The sequence below is a fragment of the Dipodomys spectabilis genome, unplaced genomic scaffold (genome assembly GCF_019054845.1).
Source record: "Dipodomys spectabilis isolate Male_0828 unplaced genomic scaffold, ASM1905484v1 ptg000098l, whole genome shotgun sequence".
Classification (NCBI taxonomy): Eukaryota; Metazoa; Chordata; class Mammalia; order Rodentia; family Heteromyidae; genus Dipodomys; species Dipodomys spectabilis.
Genome location: NW_024870775.1, coordinates 13,188,630 through 13,212,837, shown reverse-complemented (window position 1 = coordinate 13,212,837; position 24,208 = coordinate 13,188,630). Strand labels below are relative to the sequence as shown.

At 44.7% G+C, this 24,208-nt stretch overlaps 1 protein-coding gene across 3 annotated transcripts in view; it reads right to left on the bottom strand.

The window, feature by feature from the left end:
• Spin1 (spindlin 1) overlaps positions 1-23,178 on the bottom strand; it is a 66,280-nt gene extending 43,102 nt beyond the window's left edge. The window contains exon 1 of one of the 3 annotated variants that reach the window (XM_042686669.1): positions 23,068-23,178. The gene's annotated coding sequence lies outside the window, so the exon portion shown is untranslated. Of the gene's footprint in view, positions 1-22,995; positions 23,018-23,067 lie in introns of those variants that run through there. The other 2 variants (XM_042686666.1, XM_042686667.1) reach the window with 2 other exon arrangements.
• Between the last annotated feature and the right edge of the window lie 1,030 nt (positions 23,179-24,208).

The window sequence follows — 24,208 nt, the reverse complement described above, 5'->3', positions numbered from 1 at the left end:
ACCGAGCCCCCCCGCCCCCCCCCCCCCAAAAAAAGACTGCTGTCTGGTTTACTTTCCTTTCCACCAGCATTCTTATCAACATTCCTGCAATCCTAGCATCCATACACATCTTTTCAACGCTATCCCTTGAGCTGTTAGAAATCCTCACTTCAAACTATTGCCATACTTGAACCACTTATTGCAGCTTTCTCAGGTTAGATCATTTTATCAGCAATGACTGCAGCATCTCCAAAATCTTTATGTGGAGATCTCACTCAAAATCATCTGAATAGTCCAGATTTTTTTTTTTTTTTTTTGGGGTCAGTCGTGGGGCTTGAACTCTGGGCCTGGGCGCTGTCCCTCAGCTCTTCAGCTCAAGGCGAGCGCTCTACCACTTGAGCTACAGCGCCACTTCCGGTTTTCTGGTGGTTTATTGGAGATAGGAGTCTCAAAGTCTCTCTTGCCCGGGCTGGCTTTGAACCGCGATCCTCAGATCTCAACCTCCTGAGTAGCTAGGATTACAGGCGTGAGCCACCAGCGCCCGGCTAGTCCAGATTTTTTTTTAAAACACCAGTACACTCAAACAATTCTTAGATAAATCTGATAAAAGGAGATGTCTGATTTGTTGGATGTCTGATTTGGTTACTGAACAGAGGATGGAGGAAAAGAAGAGATAAGAGTTCTTATACCACAACTTCGGACTAAACCAACAGAGGGGAAACAACCTACTATGTTTCTTTCCAGTATGTTGAAGATTAGCTATCAGAGCAAATCACATTCTGTTTGGATAACCAATCAACCAAGACAATCCACCTTAGGGCTCTGCCTATTCCAGTTTCCCATCCCACTTAGCCCCAGCAAATGTAGACTCAATATAAGCAGTTTATACCCCCTCTATAGATTTTCATTATAAAAATACGTTGGCTTGGGGCTGGGAAGGTGGCTCAGTGGTAGAGCACTTGCCTTGCATGCATGAGGCCCTGGGTTCAATTCCTCAGCACCACATAAGCAAAAAGAAAAAAGCCGGAAGTGGCACTTTGACTCAAGTGGTAGAGCCTTGAGCTGAAAGAGCTGAGGGACAACGCCCAGGCCCAGAGTTCAGGCTCCACGACCGGGTCCCCTCCCCCCCCCAAAAAAAAATACCTTGGCTTCTAAGATCTGGTGCATACTTTTTTCAAGCACTTTGTGGCTAAGATGCTAATAATTTAATACAATTTGTGCCAAGTGCCTGTGGCTCATGCCTGTAATCCTAGCTACTCAGGAGGCTGAGATCTGAGGATTGAGGTTCAAAGCCAGCCCGGGAAGGAAAGGCCATTTAATTCTTATCTCCAATAAACGACCAGAAAACTGCAAGTGGCACTGTGGCACAAGTAGCAGAGCGCTAGCCTTGAGCTGCAGAGCTGAGGGACTGGGCTCAGGCCCAGAACTTATGCCCCATGATCAATAACAACAACAGCAACAAAAAGAATTTGTCCAAGGACTAGTCCTTTATTTTTTAGCTAATATTGTTAACAGTTTAATAATCATTTTATTCCAGAGATCTCTTAGCTTTTACATTTTCATTTTAAAAATCAATCTTTGTTTTTATTTTTATTGTCCCATTATGACTCTCCTGGATGAACCACTAGCTAAAATCCTAGGGATGGTCCATCACCACAATGATTTCCTGCTGTGCTTGCTCTTCTGCTCAAGGCAAGCGCTCTACCGCTTGAGCCACAGCACCACTTCCAGTTTTCTGGTGGTTAATTGTAGATAAAAGTCTCACAAACTTTCCTGTCCGGTCTGGCTTTGAAGCATGATCCTCAGATCTCAGCCTCCTGAGTAGCTAGGATTACAGGTGTGAGCCACCAGCGACCGGCTGCTGTGCTTAATTTTTAAGAGGCTAGCCACAATAGAAAGACCAATCATGGATTAAAAGGTTGGGGCTCTGTGCCCCAAGACAGCAGTTCAACATCCAGAGAAAGGTACTAGGGAAGGAGTCCAAACTCTAGTCAATAATTCAACTACGAATTATGCTGAGAATGTAGTCACAATAGCCTATGTACATTATGTAAAAATAAAATTTAAAAACCCTACATAAATTGAGGGTACAACAGGTGGAGATAATGGAGGAACAAAGGAAGAAGTGACATTGACCTAGAAGCATTGTATTCATAACCTGACACAGAACTGTAACCCCTTTGTGCAACTACATCATCATCATCATCATCATTTTGCTAAGTGCCAGCGGCTCACTCCTATCTTATGCCTATAATGTCAGAAGACTGAGATCTGAGGATTGCAGTTCAAAGCCATCCTGGGAAGGAAAGTGCTTTCGACTCTCTCTTATCTCTAATTATCACCAAAGAACTAGAAATGCAGGTATGGCTTAAATGGTAGGTAGAGCACCAGCCTTGAACAGAAAAAGCTAAGGAACAGCACCTCAAGTCTTCAAGTTCCAGTACTGGCATACACACATGCACAAAGCCAACAGAATTTTATTGGTGATGTAATGAATCACCAGTAAAAATTCTGGACAGAGGCCCATGTGCACTCTCCTGACAGTACTCTACATACTGCAGTCATACTTATATATGCACCAGGAAAATAATCTGACCTGATTACACTGGAGGGCACAAAGGAGAGACTGAATGCAGACATTCAGTATCCTCACAGTCTTCATCCTATACATCTCTGGCTGGTTGTAATTTGTATACTCTTGTGACATAAATCTATAATCACAAGCAGGGTGCTGGTGGCTCACACTTGTAATTGTAGCTACTCTGGAGGCTAAGATCTGAGAATTGCAGTTCGAAGCCAGCCACGGCAGGATTGTCTGTGAGACTCTTATATCCAATTAACCACCAGAAAATCAGAAGTATCACTATGGCTCAAAGTGGTAGAGCTCTAGCCTTGGGTAAAAGAGCTCAGGGACAGTGCCCAGGCCCTGAGTTGAAGTTCCAGGACCCGAGACCAAAACAAAAACAACTATAATCACATCTATTGCACTTCCTTGAGTTCTGTGAGTTACTCTAAGGAAGTTACCAAACCTGACAGGGATTGTGGGAACCTCCAAATTTGTAGTGAGGTAGTCTAGAGTACAGGTAACCTGAGACCAACTCCATTAGTTTGAGGCCTGTGTCTGAAGTGAGTCGCAGGGAAGGTAAAAGCTATCTTGGGTGGTCAGTGTCGGAACTGCACTACAAAGACTCTTATCTACAATGCCCATCAGTCCTCCCCTAAAATAATTAATTGGTCACCAAAATAAAAAAGGAAGTAAGTCGCAGATAATCCCATAATCTTTTTTACAGACATCAATCGCTTTATTTTAATACCATAAAAGTGAATGTTGAGTTATTTAGATGTTAATATTGTCTTGTTGCCCACATTGCTATGTTTAGTAATAGTTTATAACTACTTAAATATAATTGGCTCCCTTGGTAAAGCTGTGTATTTTATTCATTGTGTTAAACATTCTAAACAGGTATATATGGGTTTCACTGGACTGGCATAGGTCCCCTGCCTACAGGCATGTACAGCAGCAATCCCTCTAGGTAGTCTTTGATGAGTAGTCAAGGGCACCAGCAAACTTCAATGGAAAAGATGATCAATTCACAGTAATAATAGCCTAGTCATTTAGACAATTCTCCTGATACAAAATCAAAAACAACTAAGCAAAAACAACTTAGGAATGGGTGTCCCATACAGAGATAGCCAATTCCAGATAAGGGCTAGAATACCTTGTTTTACCAGAATCTAGGAAGCTGTCAAACCCTACTGGAATTGTTTGAAGGGATAAAGAAGGTTCTTTCCCGCTATTTTCTCAACTCCCAAGTACAAACAAAAGCTTCATGATAAAAGCTGAACACATTCACTAGACATATTCAAAGAACTGGAAAGAGTACAGCATCAAAGAGTATCTGACAAGTGTTAAGGGGCAACTCAGAAACAAGAATTGGGATTTTAAGGACTCCTGAAAAGAGGGGAACTGGTTAGAACCAACTAGAATCATCTTCAGTTGAAATACTGGACTGTCTGAATTGGAGGGGTAGTCAGGCTCTAAGATGCATGGCACAATCTTGATTCATCTCTATCCTTACAACTGAACTGAGATGAACCCAGACTCTCACATGCTTGGCAGAAGCAAGCATAAATCCTATCTCCATCTATCGTAAAATATAATAAACAACCCATAAAGAGATAAAAAAATGAATAAAACTCAGCAGGAAAAAAAAATCATGGGTAACTCAGGATTTTAGTGTTATTTTTCAAATAATACTTCAAACTGGGAGGATAGTACATATATTTTGTTTTTAATGTTTTGCAGTGATGGGAATCAATCCTGAGTTTCACACATGCTAAGCAGATGCTCTACACTTAGGAGTTATAGACCCTGAAATACAATTATTAAATAAAACTTGAAATAATTAGTGTGCTCATAGAAATGTAAGACTGAAAATATTAATGGAAAACCACATAAAAAATATACAAGAAGATGGCTCAGTGGTAGAGTTGCTTGCCTTGCATACGTGAGGCCCTGGGTTCAATTCCTCAGTACCACATAAGCAGAAAAAGCTGGAAGTGGCGCTGTGGTTCAAGTGATAGAGCTCTAGCCTTGAGCCGAAGGACAGTGCCCAGGCCGAGAGTTCAGGCCCTAGGACCGACCAAAAAATAAATAAATAAATAAAACACCAAATAAATGTAGTAAGTTCAATTAACAGGATGTTTATCTTGTTGAAAATTAGTAAGCAAAGAAAGATCTGATCAAACATGCATTTAAATAGATTCTGAATAGGAGACAGCAGAAATTCTTGAACAAAATTGAAGGATTGGAAACACTTCAAAACTGATAAAAGAGTCTCTAGTGGATTTATTAAGACCTAAAAAGTAATTCTGAGGAGGACCACAGACAGACAGGACAAAGATAGAAATCAAATATGGAAATATTCTTTATGAGTACAGGCTTTTGTAGCCTGTAGTTAAAAAAAAAAATAAAAATGAGACAGATGCTGGTGGCGCATGCCTGTAATCCTAGCTACTCAGGAGCTGAGATCTGAAGATCATGGTTCAAAGCCAGTTGAGGCAGCATAGTCTGTGATATCTATCTCCAATAAACTACCAAAAAGCCAGAAGTAAAGCTGTGGTTCAAGTGCTAACCTTGAGCAAAAGAACTCAGGGTGCCCAGACCTGCACGGCAAGCCAAAGGCCCAACACACGCACGCACGCACGCACGCACGCACGCACACACACAGGCACGCACGCGCACGCGCGCGGAAGGCTGAGATCCAAGAATCACAGTTCAAAGCTAGCTTGGGCAGGAAAAATCTGCAAAACTCTTATACTCAATTACCCACTAAAAAGCCTGAAGTGGACCTGTGGCTCAACTTGTAGAGGGCTACTGGGGTGGGGGGTGGGGGGGGACGCCTCAGGCACAGTGCTCAGACCTTGAGTTCAAGGCCCTTGACCAACATAGGAAGGGAGAGGTCCCCCCCCCCCCCCAAGGGAAAGGAAGAGAGGGAAGAGAGGGAAGGAGGGAGGGAGGAAGCCAAGCAAGCAAGCTGTGCTGGTGGCTCATATCTGTAACCCTAGCTACTCAGGAGGTTGAGATCTAAGGATTGTGGTTCAAAACCAGCCTGGGAAGAAAAGTCCATGGGACTTTTATCTCCAACTAGCAAAAATCTGGAAGTAGAGTTGTGGCCAAAGTGGTAAAGTGCCAGCCTTGACTAAAAAAAACTAAGCAAGAGAGCAAGGCCCTGAGTTCAAGCCCCAGTACTGGCACAAACAACAACAACAAAAACACACTTTTTTATGCAACTAGCACCGCTTAGTTCTGGTATCAAATGTTAAGTCTCCCATGTAGTATAGTGAATTCCTTATTAGCTTCTTATTTTTAATAATCAAATATCAGGACATTGAAATGTGATTTTTTTTTCTTTTGGTCAGTCATGGGACTTGAACTCGGACCATGGGCACTGTCCCTGAGCTCTTTTGCTCAAAAGCTAGTGCTTTACCACAGCACCGCTTCTGGTTTTCTGGCGGTTAACTGGAGATAAGAGTCTCAAGGACTTTCCTGCCCAGGCTAGCTGTGAACCATATAGTCTTCGGATCTCAGCCTCCTGAGTATTTAGGATTACAGGCAGGAGCCACCAGCACCCAGCTTGAAATATGATTTTTTTTTTTTTTTTTTTTGCTGTTGTTGGTCGTGGGGCTTTAACTCTGGGCCTGGGTGCTATCCCTCAGCTCTTCAGCTCAAAGCGAGTGCTCTACCATGTGAGCCACAGCATCACTTCCGTCTTTTTCTGCTTATGAGGTGCTGAGGAATCGAATCCAGGGCCTCATGTGTGCAAGCACTCTACCACTGAGCCACCTTCCCAACCTCTGAAATATGATTTTTAAAAAATATTTTGCCTTAACCATGAATTGTTTCTAATTGTCATAAATGCCACTACAGTGAAATACCTTACACATATTTATTGTATGCCTGTACAAATTCATCTATTCAATAAACTCCTACCTGTGTAACTGCTGACTAAACACAGGAAATGTATCTAAAATGTTATTTAAGCTTCATCCCAGTGGCTCATACCTGCAATCCTAGCTATTCAGGAGGCTGAGATCCGCTGCAGTGAGAAGCTAGCCTGAGCAAGGAAGTCCAAGATTCTTACCTCCAGTTAACTACCCAAAAAGCCAAAAGTTAAACTGTGGCTCAAGTGGCAGACTACCAGCCGTGAACAGAAAAGTTTTCAGGGAAAGAGCTTAGGCTCTGAAGCTCAAGCCCCAGATCCACCACATATATACATACACACATACATAAATAAAGCTCATTTAAGTGTAATGAAATCGTCCTTCAAAAGGTTCTAAGCTAGGCCCTGATGGCTCATACTTGTTATCCTAGCTACTCAGGAGACAGATCTGGAGAATTTCTGTTTAAAGCCAGCCTGCAGAGTAGTCAAGAGATTCATCTCCAATTAATCAGCAAAAAGCTAGACTGGAGGCGTGGCTCAAGAGGTAGAGCACTAGTCATAAGCAAGAAAGCCAAGATTGACTGACAGGCTCTTAATTCAAGCTACAGTACACATACACATTAAACAAACAAAAAAGTACTGATGGACACCAGTGGTTCATGCCTGTAATCCTAGCTACTCAGAAGATTGAGATCTGAGGATTGTGGTTCAAAGCCATCCAGGGCAGGAAAGTCCTTAAGACTCTTGTGGATAATACACTACTCAAAAGAGCCAACAGCGATGCTGTCGCTCAAGTGGTAGAGCACTAACCTTGAAATCAAGATCCTCAGGTTTCATCCTCCTGAGCAACTAGGATTACAGACAGACATGAGCCACTGGCACTGGAGTGAAACTATGCATTTTTTTCATCATTGGGTGAAACAATGCATTTTTATCATTATTATTATTTTCAGGATATTAAGGAAAGGAGAACATTATAAATACTAAATAAAACCTCTGTAGAGAATGATTTTAATTATTAAACATCAGTAGGGAAATGGAGCTGTGGCTCAAAGTGGTACATTAGCTTTAAGCAGAAAAGCTCAGGGACAGAGCCCACACCCCGAGTTCAAGCCCCTTGACCAAGAGAGAAAGATTAAAAAAAAAAAAGTCAGTCTTTAAGCAAAAGCTACCGAAAAATAAATAAAAAGCAAACATCAGCAGTACTCACTCTCAGATCTCTATCTTGCATGCCAGGCACCAGTGGCTCACATCTGTAATCCTAGCTATTAGGGAGGCTAAGATCTGAGAATCAAAGTTCAAAGTCAGCCAGGCAGAAAAGTCAGTGAGACTCTTAACTCCAATTAACTACCAGGAAACCGGAAGTGCTGCTGTGACTCAAAGTGGTAGAGACCTAGCTTTGAGCTAAAAATCTCAACAACAACATCAGGCCCTGAGTTCAAGCCCTACAACTGACAATATGTAAAAATTACTCTAGGAAACGGTCCTGTGAATTAGCCAATAAAGAAATGATGTCTCAGTGATAGAGTGCTTGCCTCGCATGCATGAGACCCTGGGTTCAATTCCTCAACACTGCATAAACAGACAAGCCAGAAGTGGAGCTGTGGCTCAAGTGGTAGAGCGCAAGCCTTGAGCTGACAGCGCCCAGGCCCAGAGCTCAAGAGAGAAATGATGTCAACAGTATTAGTGTCCAAACTGGAAGGGAAGAATGTGGACATAACACACACTGAAGACCCGTAGAGCCAGGTGGTCTTGGTTAACTTGGAGTTCATACTCTACAAGGTTTTTGCAGAGAGCTGATAAAAAACATTTTTCAGAGTAATTACTAGTTAATTTCACCACCAACTAAACTTCAACAAAACATTTTCAGAAGCAAACCCAGACAGGCCTACAATAAAGGACTGCATTTCTGGAGCATAAGAAAATGCAAGATAAGAACACTGTCAGACAAAGAACCTCTAAATGGAAGCAGGTTCACACTGGAGTGGAAGAACAGATGGGCAGGCTCCCAACTTCATGTTTACTTTCTGTCTGTCCAGATTACTTACCGTACTTCCTTGCTTCCCAAAAGAAACATCAGTCAGAGCAAGTTCATTTCCCTGATAAATAACAATGACACATAGAGACGCAGAAAGTCATTGTTTAAAGCTCCAGATAGTTCTTTCATTTGATCTCTACTTTTCCACTCCTTCCCTTGATTCAAACTGTTAAAATTGTTAAAAAAAAAAAAACCTTCTCTTATGCTACCCCACTTAATCTGGCTTACAATGTCATTCAACAATGACTTTCATGTTGCTAAATCCTATGACCTCACCAACATCACTGGATTTTACATTTGCACCATTTGTTGTACTTTGTGTCCGAGACTATTTTTTGGTTCATCTACTTTCTTCCCCTGGTTCTAGCTCCCCACTCCCATCCCCAAAACCTTTCTAATTCATTCTCAGTGCAACCTGGAATCATACACTCCTAATTAACAGCATAAGAATTAACACAAAAAAACTGAGAGTAAACTCTAAGAGTCACCTACCTACCAGCAATGTATTATCATTGCATCCAGGAAATGTAAAAAAAATTGCCCTTGGAGTTTCTGTGAATCATCAGATGCCACAGACACACACAGACAGACAGACAGACAGACAGACAGACAGACAGACACACACACACACACACACACACACACACACACACACACACACACACCCATCTTCCTTTGGTTTCCACAAAGAAAAATGGTCAGTAACAAGTGAGAAACTATAAGGAATAATACTTCTAAATCCATTAGCAATAAAATTCAGACAATTTTTTATAGCATATGTTATCACCAGTAGTATTACTGAAGAAATTTTTGATACTCACAGATTAAAACAAGAAAGAAAAACCCAAGGAGTGGGAGTGGGCCTGGAACAAGATGACAGGGCAGGTAGCTGGGCAGCAGGGCAGCAATAGCACCAGTAGCATACACATTCTCCAATTCAAGAAGAGAGAAAAGTGATTCAAAAGAGTCTTACTATTTGTTAATAGAGCCAAGGCATGATGGTACACAACAGTAGTCCTTGCTACTGAAGAGGCTGAAGCAGGAGGATTGCCTGAGCCCAGGACTTCAAGACCAATAGGGCAAGATCCCATCTCAAAGAACATTAAGGGCAGAAAACACTGCTTAGCTTTTCAATCTTGCCTCAGTTCAGAAAAGCAGTCTGCTCTTCAAACCCCCTCTCTGAGTTTTAAGGTGCTGTCAACAACAGGATGAACCAGTGATCCAGACCATCTACAATAAAGCTTTTCATGTTCCCTGTTGCAAGTGGAATAAAGCTCAAGCAAAAATCTACATATGGAGGGAAAAGGTTACATGTTTTTGCTTCTGGGATGTGGAATTGTTTTAGAGGAATTTTAAAAAATAAAGTATGTCAGAATGTACATATCATTTTTAAAAGCATATACAAGAAACTAACAGCAGAAGTGCCCACAAAAATCACAAGTACTTAACAGAAGACTGTGTACACTTTTATGTCTATAAATGTTTTGTTTTGCTTTTGTTGGACATGGTGCTGGAACTCAGGGCCTGGGTGCTGTCTCTGAGCTTTTCTGCTCAAGGCTGGTGCTCTACCACTTTGAGATACTGCACCACTTCTTGACTGTAAATGTTATATCAAAACCTGAGCTATAATACATTGATAAACTTCCCCAGCATTGTATAATTTGTTTTGATCCTACCAGTTCTGTATTACTGAGAATTGTAATGAAATAGTCTGTATTATTAATAAAAATAAGTTCAGAATTGTGTTAATACTTGATTCCTAAATGTTCGTGGTTGGTATATATATGTGTATATATATATATATATATATATATATATATGCATGTTTTGAATATGTACCTGCACAGATCTTATGTGTACATACAGAAACATATGAAACATTCATTTCCCTGGACCTTTATAGATGACTTTTGCTCAAATTTAAGTATTCCACAGATAGGGCTAAAGAAAAAGAGAAAGTTAACATGCTCTGAACCTGTCTTTCCCAGCAAATAAAAAAACCTAAAAAAAAACTTCAAAAAACCGAGTTATTCAATCAAAAGAAAGAAAGAAAGAAAGAAAGCCTTTAAGTGCAGAGGGTAAGAGGAAAAACCCAGGCAAAGACAGTCATGTACAACACACAAAAAATAAGTGGGTTGCATCCTCCTCCCCAAACATACTCTATTAAAGAAAACAAAAGATCTTTTGAGTAAGATCTGGCTTCTCTACTTCATTCAAACTGTTTTATAAACTAACTGAAGTCTGCAAATTGAGACCAAATATGGTTTGAGGCTAGAAATGTAGTACAGTAGTAATGTATTTCCCTAGCCGGCACAAAGCCCTGGGTCCCATCCTCAATACTTAAAACATAAATACAACTCCAGTCTGACCAATCAACTGAGCCTTGATCTAACAATAGAGCTAGAGCTTTTCTACTTAAACAGATTAATGCAGACTTCCATAGGCTGCCACACTTTGATTTTAGTTCTAGGGATAGCATAATCAACTGGCTAATACCACAGGCCATACCTGTTCTGATTCCAGGTTTGGCACCGCTGTCCACTATAGTAACCACACCCACCTTTTCTTTGCCACCCTCCCTCCACTTGATTGCACTTAAAATCCCAGTTCAGTCATTAGCACCTAGTCCCACAGTAATTTCTGACATTCAGGGAAAAATATCCAGCACTCTCAAGAATACTGGGGCTCCCCTCACAAAGTTATTTCTTACAGCTGCAATCTCCAGAATGACTTCTGAATCCTCTCAGAAGTGCTGAGGAGGTATGCCACTGTGTGATAAATCCACATCAACCTGCCTCTCTCTCTAAGCCTCTGAATCCCTTCCTTCAATAGTATACCGAGACAGTTCTGGCTTTGTAACTCTCAACTCCATTTAGTTTAGGTTCAACCAACCACTAAACTGCTGGAACCCACACTTCTGAGTCTAGAATCTCTACCTGCAAGGTCCTTCAATAAATTCTGTCTAATTTAATCTTTCTCGTCTTTCCATAACCATCCACAGCCTTAAGATCCATTCCCAAGTACTGCCTGAGGTTCCTGTTTCTATGGTGAAATTACAGTCTTTTCAGACTGTAAGTATACCTGCTCATGACTTACCCATCACAAACCCACAAGAGCAATGGTGGGAAGGCTCTGCCCAAAGGAGGCCAGCATCAGGGGAGATGGCTGGACAGGCTGCTCCTTGTGACAGGAGGCAAAACAGTAGCACTTGAGCCCTAGCTAACTCACAGCCTTCTAACCATGTGGCTCTAATCCCATTTTTAAGATTCTGTTCCTTCCCAATCAATCCTCTCTCAACTCAAAAATTAGAAATTTTATCTGCCTGTCTTTAAGGGCAATCCCTGAAAGAACACCCAGCTTTCTTGGGGGAGAAGGAAGAGAGGTTTAAGCTGGGCTTTGCTGAACTACATTTCCCAGAATCCCCTTCCCTATATGCTTCTGGTCTGGGTAGGTCCTAAGAGTCTTGTACAGCCATAGAGGCAGGAGGAACAGCAGTTTCATGAAACCATTTCTGGGGCCAATTTCTGACTCAGCTCTCCCCCCAAGTAGCTCCCATGCTAGATGTATGTATTCAGCTTCCTGCCTGCTCTTACAGGACACCTGTTCAACCAAAGCCAGAGGCAATCAGAATTGGCACAGCTTTCCCCTCATCCTGCCTGTGGCTTCGAGCTCATTCGTCCCTCCTTTGCACTCACCTTCCTTTCCCAAGTGTCCACTCTCTTCACTTCATATGCTATTATCAGGCACAAAGACCACCGCTTAGCCAGCTCATAGTCTATGTAAACTCAACTGACTGAACCAAGTCCCTTAAATAACACACTGTTATAAATAGGCTCTCCAAGAACCACTGGAGTCACAACAGACACGAAAATGAAGAACTGTCTCAGCAAGGCAAAATTTACTTCTGCAGAAGGGTGTGCCATCAGCTAAAAATCTGGCAAGGAAGCACACCATGAAAGCAAGCTGCTCCCCATTCATCACTAACACAGCAGACCCTGCTCTCTGCTCAGATTGGGTTGAGCTCAGGTTCACAATCTGCTGGTGATGGCTAGTCTGAAAAGGGTATAAAACGTATTTACATAAGGTGACTTTTGAAATAACATAAATAGTAAACAAGTAATCTGAAAATAAACCGGCAACCTCTGCTATTTCTTTTTCTTTTTTCCTGTTGTCTGTCCTGGGCTTGAACTGGGGCCTGAGTGTTGTCTCGGGGCTCTTATGTTCAAGGTAGCGCTCTACCACTTGAGCTACAGCACCACTTCCAGTTTTCTGGTAATTAATTGGAGATAAGAGTCTCACGGACTTCCCAGTCCAGGCTACCTTCCAACTGAGATCAGATCTCAGCCTCCTGATTGGCTAGGATTACAGGCTTGAGCCACCAGTGCCCAGTACCTCTGCTATTTTTTGAACAATCAGGTGTGTCTTAATCCCACTTTGAAAAGAAACCAGTTTAAGACAAAACTTTACATCTCAAAAATCCTTTTCTTTAACAAGAGCCAAGCCACCAAGCCAAAGCAGGAACTTTTAAGCAACACACTGATAGGAAAGACAGTTTTCCTCACCACATACATCCATGTATTTACTTACATGTAATTTTTATTTCTGACTGAATTCTATATAATACTGAAAAGAAAAAAATACAGGGTTTAGAGTGCAGTTCAGTGATAGAGATTTGCATGTGCCAAGACCCCAGGTTCAATCCCTAATATCAGGAGAGGGAAGAGTCAAAACCACAGCTAATATTCCCTGAACAATCCCAAGATAGGTATGTTGGGAGCAGACCAAGCCCTTTAAATGCTCAGTTTTCTAACCATTTCATCCTAGCCTTCTGTGCAGGGCAGTTTGCACTGCATTCCATCCCCCACATTAAACTACGGCAATATACCACTGTAATTTTAAAAAGCAAGATTTAACTTTAGGGAGGTCAAGAAAAAAAAAATCTCAAGGACTTCAGATAACTGATAGTTGTAGCAGGCAATGGGCATCAATGAAGATTGATTTCTCCACACAAACAGACATAAGGGGGCCTGGCACTAATGGCTCATGCCTGTAATCCTAGCTACTCTGGAGGCTGAGATCTGAGGCTCACATCAAAGCCAGCCAGGCAAGAATGAATGTCTGTGAAACTCTTACCTCCAAATAAGTATCCAAAAGAAAAAAAAAAGGCTAGGAGCAGAGCTGTGATTCAAGTGTACAGCACTAAACTTTAGCAAAAAAAAAAAAAAAAAAAAAAAAAAGCTCAGGGACAATGTGTAGGCCCTACATTCAAGCCCCAGCACAGGTGTATTTAAAACAAAAAACATGACAGAGGAAAGGAAAAATATCAAAATCCTGGAAGGAGGAAAGCACACTGAACATAGGCCCAGCCCAGTAAGGCTAGAGGTAAGAAAGCACAGAACACAGTTAAGGATAGGAGCTAAGAAATTACAGTCCTCCCTCATCCTTGGTTTTACTTCCCATTTTCAGTTATCAGTGAGTTAATGAGGACTGAAAATATTAAGTGGAACAATTCAAACCTTTAAACTGTACACTGTTCTGAGCAGTATGACAGTATCTGTGCTACCTGCTCTGTCCTGCCCAATTATCACCTGCCCAGTATGACTATACTTATGTACACTACTGTCCCACTTGGCACTAGTAAGTATATACAGTAAGCCCACCTGGGCTGTCAAATCCTCTAGTGGCAAAATCAAAGTACATGTGTTCAACCAATTCTTATTTTACCTAAAGTAAAATAAAGTACAAGAAACAGTGATGGTGGGTGGCAATTTGGATATGCCAAAGAGATGTATAAAATAATGTCTCCTTTAGTGAAAAAGCAAAAGTTCTAGAATTAAGAAATGAAGAAAAAAATCATATGCCAAAGAGCTATAGTAAGAATTCTCAGTAAAATTGTGAGCAAAAAGAAATTCAGACTAATTTTGCTGTCACTGCTCAACTTGTGAAAGTAACAGCTATAGTAAAAGGTAAGCGCTTAAGAAAAATGGAGAAGACATTGAACTTGGTGAAAAACAAACAGAAGGAAGTAATATGGTGGCTCAAAGTGGTAGAGCACTAGCCTGGAGAAAAAAGGTTCAGGGACAGTGCCCAGGCCCTAAGTTCAAGCCCCACGAGCAACAAAAACAATAACAATGAGCCAGGTTTGGTGATGGACAATCCGAGCTACTCAGGCTAAGATCTGAAGGCTCTTAGTTTGAAGACAGACTAGGCAGAAAAATAGGTAAGACTCTTATTTCCAATAAACCAGCAAAAAGCTGGGAGTGGAGATGTGGCTCAAGTGGTGGAGTTCCAACCTTGAGCGAAAAAGCTAAGTGAGATCACAAGTTCAAGCTACAGTACTGTCACATTAATTTTTGACATTAATTAACAAAATTAATTTAGGTCTGCCTAGGAGAACAGCCCCTCTCCCCTTCCTCTTTACTAGACTGAAACCAGTAATCACCTGACTATCAATCACCTGACTGTGATCAGCAAAGGACCCCAGACTGAGGTCACTTCCTCATCCCAAGGTCACTTCCTAAACTACCCTAGTCATACCTCCTTCAGACAGTGAGAGGTTCCCCAGGCTCTGAGATCACTACCATATCCACTGTGGCCCCACCTCCGGCCTTTCCCTATATAATCTGGCTCAACACAAGTCTAAGTCCCCTCCTCTTTTTTTTCCCTGCTGTCTCCTCAAACCTCCACCTCCTGCAGGCCAGCAGTTTGCTCTCCCCACAAAAAAACTCTTTTCTGCCTGAACTACGTGGCAATTTCCTTTCTGAGAACCTTACAATTAAGAATGTATATGCCACCAGGCACTGGTGGCTCATGTCTGTAATCCTAACTACTCAGGAGGCTGAGATCTGGAAAGTCCATGAGACTCTTATCTCCAAAGACCACCAGAAAACGGGAAGTAGTGCTGTGGCTCAAGTGCTAGAGCTTTAGCCTGAGCTAAAGAGCTGAGGAGGCAGCACCCAGGCCCAAAGTTCAAGCCCCATGACAGACCAAAAAAAAAAAAAAGGAATGTATGTTCCTTTTGCCAAATAACCTCACCAACTTAAACCTTTTATACATGCACAAATATAAAGCAATACAAGCACAAGGTTCATTGCAGCAGATTTATAAGAGTAACAGAACAAGCCAGGCACCTGTAATCTTAGCTACTAAGGAGGCTGAGATCTCAGGATCATGGTTCAAAGCCAGCCCAAGCAGGAAAGGCCATGAAACTCTTATCTCCAATAAAACACCAGAAAACCGGAAGTGGTGCTGTGGCTTAAGTGTTAGAGCACTCACCTTGAGCTGAAGAGCTGAGGGAAAGCACCCAGGCCCAGAGTTCAAGCCCCATGAAGAAAGAAAGAAAGAAAGAGAGGGGGGAGGGAGGGAAGAAAGAGAGAGAAAGGAAGGAAGGAAGGAAGGAAGGAAGGAAGGAAGGAAGGAAGGAAGGAAGGAAGGAAGGAAGGAAGGAAGGAAGGAAGGAAGGAAGGAAGGAAAGAAATGAGCTAGAAGCCGGGTGCTGGTGGCTCACGCCTGTAATCCTAGCTACTAAGAAGGCTGAGAGCTGAGGATCGCGGTTCAAAGCCAGCCCAGGCAGGAGAGACCGTGAGACTCCTATCTCCAATAAACCACCAGAAAACCGGAAGTGGCACTGTAGCTCAAGTGGTAGAGCGCTTGCCTTAAGCTCAAGAGCTGAAGGACAGAGCCCAGGCCCAGAGTTCAAGCCCCACTGCCGACCAAAAAAAAAAAGAAATGAGCTAGATTCTGAGTACCTGTGGCTAACATTTGTAATCCTAGCAAAGATATGAGGATCATAGTTTGAAGCCAGCCAGGGCACAAAAGTATGTAAAACTCTTATCTCCAAATAACCACCCCAAAACCAGAAGTGGAGCTGTGGCTCAAAGTGGTAGAGTACAAGCCTAGAGCACAAAAGTCAAGGACAGGGCCCAAGCTCTTGAGTTCAAGCCCCAGGACTGACCAAAAAGCAACTAAATTAAAGATGCAAGCACAGATAGCAGAGCTTTTATGAAATGACCTCCAGAATTAGCACTTCCTCAGTATCCATGATTCCCCCACCATCTGTGCCACCACCACAGGCTGCCAAAGTCCTAAGGTGCTACAATCCCTTATGTACAATGGGGTAGCACTTGCATACAGATTACACAAATCTTTTCACATACTTTAAACCACCTCCAGCTTTCTTATAATACTAATTCAGTACAAATGCTATCTGTATTCTATTCTTTAGGAAATCATGACAAGAAAAATAAATTTGTGGTTGTTCACTATAGATACATTTTTTTCCAAAAATTCTTCCAACCTATGCTTGGTTGAATCCTGGGATACAAAACCCATAGAAACAAGAGGCAACTATCAGTAAAAAGAATAGCTATGTGTATGTGGCTAAGCAAGAGAAATGTGTTTTTATATGCAAAACTAGAAACCCCAGAAAAATAGTGCAAAACTAGTGATAGTACTACTAGAGCAAGAGACTTTAAGAAAGGAAACAGAAGACAAAGATTATGATTCCTTAAAACAGTTCTGCTTTCTGAACTGCATAAATACCCACATAAATATTTGACATGGTGAGAAAGTACAATAAAAACTAAAAGCAGGATGAACATGGTAGTGCATATGGATGTTCTCAGCACTTGTGAGACTGAGACAGGAGGATTTCAAGTGAGTTCAAGACCAGCCTGGGGAGTATGACAAGATTTGTTCTCAAAAACAAAACAGCTGGCTGGGAATCTGGCTTAGTGGCTTAGTGACTTTCTTGCCTGGACAAGAAAGTGAGACTCTTATCTCCAACTAACTACCAGAAAACCAAAAGTGGCTCAAAGTGGTAGAGTGTTAGCCTTGAGTACAAGAGCTCAGGGACAGTGCCCAGGCCCTGAGTTTAAGTACCACAAACAACAACAGAAACAGATTCCCTCCCCTTCCTTCTCACTCAACTCAGGCTAACAAGAGAAAGGATGTAACTACAGGCAAACTGAATATAAACAAATATAAACTATGGTAGAGACTAGTGATTTTCACCAGCAATTCTTTAATTCTTCTTTATTTTGTGTCAGTCCTGTGGCTTGAACTCAGAGCCTGGGTATTGTCCTTGAGCTTTATCTGCTTAAGGCAAGTGCTCTCTACTATTTGAGCCACAGCTCCACTTCTGGCTTTGGGTGGTTAACTGGAGATAAAGAGTCTCATAGACTTTTCTGCCCAGGCTGGCTTTGAACCACCATCCTCAGATCTCAGCTTCCTGAGTAGCTAGGATTATAGACAGCCATAAGCCACTGGAACCTGGCTACACCAGCAATTCTTCAGCATACCTTCTGTTCTAAAATGAAGGTCCAACTTAGGCCTACATTAATAGTTGCATCCAACCTAAAACAAAGAAGTACAACTGTATTTATGTGAAATATAACATTCAAAATCTGGCCTCAGTTGGGTATTGGTGGTGGCTCAAGCCTGTCCTAACTATTCAGAAGCTGAAATTTGTGAATTGCAGTTCCAAGCTAGCCCAGGCAGAAGAGTCTATGAGACATTTATTCTAATTAACAGCAAAGAGCTGGAAGTGGAGCTCCAGCTCAAATAGTAGAATGTCAGCCTTGAGTGAAAAAGCCAACGAAGAGCCTCAAAACTGCCGTGCGTGCGCACGCACGCATGCACACACACACTAGACTAGGCAGCCATACAAAACTACCAGTGTTGTTATCAACAAAATGTCTTTGGACATTTACCTCATGCCAGGAGCCCTATTTACTTCACAGAATTTAAGCTTTCACCTGATGAGGTAGGTCTTCTCATTCCTTAGAAGTGATTCACACATCCACACAGGAACAAACCATAACTTGAACTCTCTAGGATTCAAATCCTGGATAGTTTCCAAACTCTTCTCCTCTTCAGTCCCCACTTTGTAGATATCTGTCCTCTCTCTTCAAATACAAGATAGCTAATACTTCCTCCCTACTCTAATATCAAGATATCCTTTAGCACAACATTCCTTTACAGCAGACTGTAAAGATACACCTCTGGTTACAAACTTAGATCATATAAGAATTGTTCTAGAGCCAGACGCTGGTGGCTCATGCCTGTAATCCTAGCTACTCAGGAGGCTGAGATCTGAGGATAGCAGTTCAAAGCCAGCCCGGGCAGGAAAGTCCATGAGATGTTGATCTCCAATAAACCACTAGAAAACCAGAAGTGGCACTGTGGCTCAAGTGGTAGAATGCTCGCCTTGAGCTGAAGAGCGCAGGGACAGCGCCCCAGCCCAGAGTGCAAGCCCCTTGACCAACAAAAAAAAAAGGGGGGGGGGCGGAGGAGGAGATCCACATTCACTGGCACCAGCTGTTGTATTTCAGGAACTATACTGGGAACTCTAGAAGGCTCATTTAATTCTCCTAACAGCCATATATGATAGTTTCATTCCAGTCTGCAGCTTAAGGTACAGAAGGTTTAAAAGCCTACACAATGAATCAGTTTCACAGCTTTGTGCTTGATTTCAGCTAACAGGGTCCTGACCTGAATGGCCTTGCCACTTCAGAGCCAACATCCTTCACACACCACTTTTTTCAGACTGAAAAAAAAAATAATTGGGGAAAATAGTTGATGCTCTTCTTTCAACTTCTTCTTCAGGAAAAGAAAAGGAATACACATTAGCCAGATACTTATGTGCTCTTCCACAAATGGAGATTCTGCTAATGGCTTAGGAATTCTGGAAGGCATTATTTGCAACTTTTAAATAATCCTTTTCAAGTCACAGTTTTACCTTTTATGATTCATGTGTTTCTATGTTAGCATGGAAAAAAAGAATGCTAACAAGGAGTACAGCCAGTGAAGATTTAACTGTAATCAGGTGGCCAATGGAAACTGAAAATACTGTAATTAAAAATTTCTTCCAGTTACACTCTTATCAATCTAAGAGCCAAACTTGATACTGTACCCACAAAATATAAAGACACACACAAACCTTAATTTCATGAACTCTCAGTTCGCAAGTAAGGGAGAGGCACCACTTTTCTAAGATACAGCAGAAGGACACTGTCAAGTACCACAAGAGACCACTGTTTGTTTCCTAGGAGGGTCCTATAGTAGGCCCAAGACTGCACTATGTATCAAAATGGAGTCACTCATACTCAAATTGAAACCAAGCTGTTAACTGACCTTCAAAGGATTCAGGAGATGACAACCATATTTCCCAACAGGCCAGTTTCAATCCACATAACAAAGTTCCCTCAGCTTTAATACTTATAAAAAATAACTGAAGGGGCTGGGAAGGTGGCTCAGTGGTAGAGCGCTTGCCTTGCATGCATGAGGCCCTGGGTTTGATTCCTCAGCACCACATAAGCAAAAAGAAAAAAGCCGGAAGTGGTGCTGTGACTCAAGTGGTAGAGCGCTAGCCTTGAGCTGAAGAGCTGAGGGACAGCGCCCAATCCCAGAGTTCAGGCCCCACGACCGGACCCCGCCCCCCCCCCCCCAAAAAAAGTAACTGAAGTAATCTGTTATTTTCTTATTGCTATGTCCTTGCCCTCCACTTATAAAAAAAAGTACCTTTAAAGTCACCAGGCCTCTTTGCTCTTTATTTCTCCTTTCTTTGTCCCTTTTTGGTCTGAGACTAGTTTCTAAGCCCAGAGCCTGTTGCGTAGGGTACTGGAAAAGTTGAAACCAAGGATTATTTGAGCTCAGGAGTTTGAGACCATCTTGGGCAACACAATGAGACCCAGGTTTGAAATAAGAAACATTTAAAAATAAACCTTTAAATAAAATAAAACCAACTTCTCTGCTCAGCTCATTGGAACAGGTATTTTATAAAATCAAATGTTGTCTAATTCTGGAATCACACAGCCAAAATCTTTAAAGTGTCATTTTATTCTTTAAAAATACCAACGAAGCCGGGGTTGGTGGCTCACACCTATAATCCTAGCTACTCAGGAGGCTGAGATCTGAGGATCACGGTTCAAAGCCAGCCCGGGCAGGAAAGACTGTGAGACTGTTATCTCCAATAAACCACTAAAAAACCAGAAGTGGCGCTGTGGCTCAAGTGGTTGAGTGCTGGCTTTGAGCTGAAGAGCTGAGGGACAGTGCCCAGGCCCAGAGTTCAAGCCCCATGACAGACAAAAAAAAAAAATACCAATGACCTTGAGGCTGGGAAGGTGGTTCAGAGGTAGAGTGCTTGCCCTGCATGCATGAGGACCTGGGTTCCATTCCTCAGCACCACATAAGCTAAAAAAGCTGGAAGTGGCGCTGTGACTCAAGTAGTAGAGCACTAGCCTGGAGCAGAAGAGCTGAGGGACAGTTCCCAGGCCCAGAGTTCAGGCCCCACAACTGACCAAAAAAAAACAACAACAACAAAAATTACCAACGATTCACATTTCTCAAAGGCTGTTCCGGGGATATATCCACTGCCACTGGATTTTGTGAGTTTCACTGATACCCCACTAACAACAAAAGAAAAGCAGGCCAAAGGCAAATATGGAGAACAGGATTGCAACACTTCTCAGAGCCTCCAATATGGTGGAGTGGATTGCAACCCTAAAAGGAAGGAATGTAGCACTGCTTCCCAAATCTACTTGAGGAATCTCAATCTTCCCAGTATTATCTCCAATCTCAGAACTAGCAAGGTTTTGATAAAGAATTTCACCTCAGCAGGTGGCAGGTGGCTAACAAATTTAATCCTCCCCAGCTACTCAGGAGGCTGAGATCTGAGGATCACAGTTCAAAGAAAATCTGGGCAAAAAAATCTGTGAAACTTATCTCCCTCCAATCAACCAGCAAAAAACATTAACAGAGCTGCAACTAAACTTTGAGCAAAAAAACCTAAGGGACAGCACCCAGGCCACAAGTTCATGCCCTAGTCCCAGCACACAAAAAAGCCAACTCAATACTGCTGCCAATAGTATTACTGCTATTACAGGCAATCAAAAGCAGGCCAGTCAGCACTCCCCTATCCACAGGTTCCACGGTCAAGGAGTCAACCAACCTAATTGAAAATGTTCAAGAAGTTGTGTCTGTATTCAACTGTACACAATTCTCTCATTATCATTCCATACCCAATTCAGTATAACGACTTACATAGCATTCACACGGTAACTGGGCATGCCAGCAGGAAGTGGCTGGGTATGGTACCTCATGGCTGGTCATGGTAGCGCACACCTGTAATCCCAACACTACCAAAACTGGGGCAAGACCACAAATCAATGCCAACCTAGGCTATACAGTGAAACCTTATCCCCAATACATAAAAAAGGGCTGAAGGTATAACCAGACCTTGTTGCCTGACCCACTTCATAATCATTTTAGCACTAACTACTCTGCTACTCAAAAAATTCAAATAAATTCTATTTCCCGTAAGAAATTAATGCTACCCAAAATTTCGACATAAACATTATTGTGCAACCTGAATACATAATTACCCAATCTGATGATAACTAGTGTTTTCCCATTAACTAAAGCCGGGGTGTGGGGAAGATGGGAAGCGATGGGACCAAGTAGCCTCACTTCACTTGACCGCTCCGAAATTTCACCACTTCTGAAAAAGTGTTCACAGGCGGGCTCTCCCCAAAGTTCACGTTTAATTTCCACCGCCTAACAAAAGCTTTGGAGAACGCAATTACTCTCTCTCCTGCCCATCAACCCTTTCCGACTGCAGTTTCACATCCAGGACATCCGCACAGAACAAAGTTAGGGAGGTCTTCTCCCAGGTCAGCGTTGATACAGTCTCGGGCACCAGTCAGTCACGCTACACGGTGAAGTCCTTCACCAGACTTGCACGTACCTCGCCTGGCTTTCGGATGAACACGCTACGTAACCAAAAGCCACTTCCACAACGCAGGGGAATCCTCCGCAAAGCCCGAAATCCAGTTCACACACGGAGAGGAGAGCACACCAATGTGAACACGATTGCGTAAACAAACTTTGCGGTGCGCGGAGGAATGACACCGCGGGCGGATGCCATCCCTCGCCGGGAAGCCCCCGGTGCGCCCCCGGAACGCGCCACCCCTGCGGGAGGGCTGCGACCCCCGGCGCGGCGCAGCCCCGCGCCGCACAGCCAGCCGGGCGCATTCCTGCGCGCACACCCAAGGTCACGCAGGAGGGGGTACCGCGCCCCCCGACAGCGCGCACCGGGCCGGGGGGGGGGCGTCCCCGGAGCCCCCCGGGACACGCAGCTGCAGTGGAGCTGCGGCCAGCCGCCGCGCGGGGCCGCGCCGCGCTCCCCGGGTGACCCGACCCCGGGGGTCTCGCCACGCCCCTCCCCCCACCGGCAAGGGTTACGCAACGCTCCCCCCCCCCCCCCCGCGCGCGCGAGGCTGCGGGGCGGCCGCCTCCGCCCTCAGCCCCCCGCCCAGCGCTGAACAAAGCGCGGGCGAAGGGGCCGGGAAGCCGGGAAGGGGGCCGGGGGGGCGGCCGCCATGTTGGCGGGGGCGGCGGGGACCGGGTGGGGGCGACGAACAAAGGAGCGCGCGCCCGCCCCAGGCCCAGCCTGCTGCGCCCGGCCCGCCACGCCCGGCCGGCAGGGGGCGCTAAGGGGCGCCGCCCGCGGACAATGCGCCCCGGGCCCGCGCTCACCTGAGTCCCCAGACCACCGCTGCACCCAGCGCCCGCGCCCTTCGGGGTGCACGCCTGACCCGCACATCTCACCTGCCGGCCGCCGAGGCCGCAGTCCGCGGGCCCCGAGGGTCCGCCGTGGCTTGCTCGCGCTCCCGCCGGCCCAGCCCGAGCCAGACGGCTCCTCCCCACCCCCGCTCCTTGCCGCGGCCGCCGCCCGCCCCCCAGCCGCCACGGCGCACGCGCACTGCGCCCGCCGAACTGCGACGGCCGCGCCGCCCCGGCGCCTGGCGCCGACGGTCGTTTTGCGCATGCGCTAAGGGGGGCGGGGCTAGCTCGGAGGCAGGGCCTGGCGCCGCTCACCTGGAGGGCGGGGCGCAGTCGGGAAAAGCTAGGTGCACGCTGCAAAGCAGCTGAGCTCCGCGCTGCAGATTTCCTCCCTCCCCCACCCCCCCCATCCACGAACCCCGGAGCCCGCCTGGGCGCGGCTTCTCCGGGAAGCCTGGCGGGTTTTGCTTTCGCGCAGTAGGAGGGCTTTCCAAAGATCTCCGTCCTCTTTGTCCAGGGACGTCGGCAGCCCGTCCTCGCTCGCCTGGAAGATGGATGAAGGTGGGTCACATGGCGCGGCCGCGCGCAGGAGTGGTGCGCCGGGCACGACGCGGATCCCCGCAGCTCGGCTCCGCGGTCCCGGTTCGGGGCTGCGGGATGCGAGCCCTTTAAAAGAATGGATTTGCTCCCCGTGACTCCCTGGAAGAGAGCCGTCCTCCCTCCTTCACCGCACTGCGGAGGGGCCGGGCGGCGGCGTCCGCGCGCCGCACCGCTGGCGCCCCGCGGCTCAGCCCGCCTCGCCCGGCAGCTGCCGCCTAGCTGACACCCAGAGCCCTAGCCTGGGTTGGGTAAGGACCGGGATGTGGCTTCTGCCGGGCCAGAAACCTGCTTTCTCCAACCTCCATCGCAGAGCCTTGCAAGGTTTGGGGCTCAGAATTCCCACGAGCGCACAGACGTGCGTTTGGCCGGGTTCAGTCAGGGCGCCTTGGGGATATCTTCTTGCTCTTGGGCAGGAGGAGAGGACGCGTCAAGGATGGGTTTTATCCCTGCGGAGTGGAGTGTGAGGGTTTGGAGGCTGAGTCTGGCTCTAAATCCAGCCTGGCTCGGTCTCTCCCAGTGTCCGGAGCCAGCGGGTCACCGACCTGTTTCCTCGAGTACGACTGCACTGCCACATCTTAATAAAGCC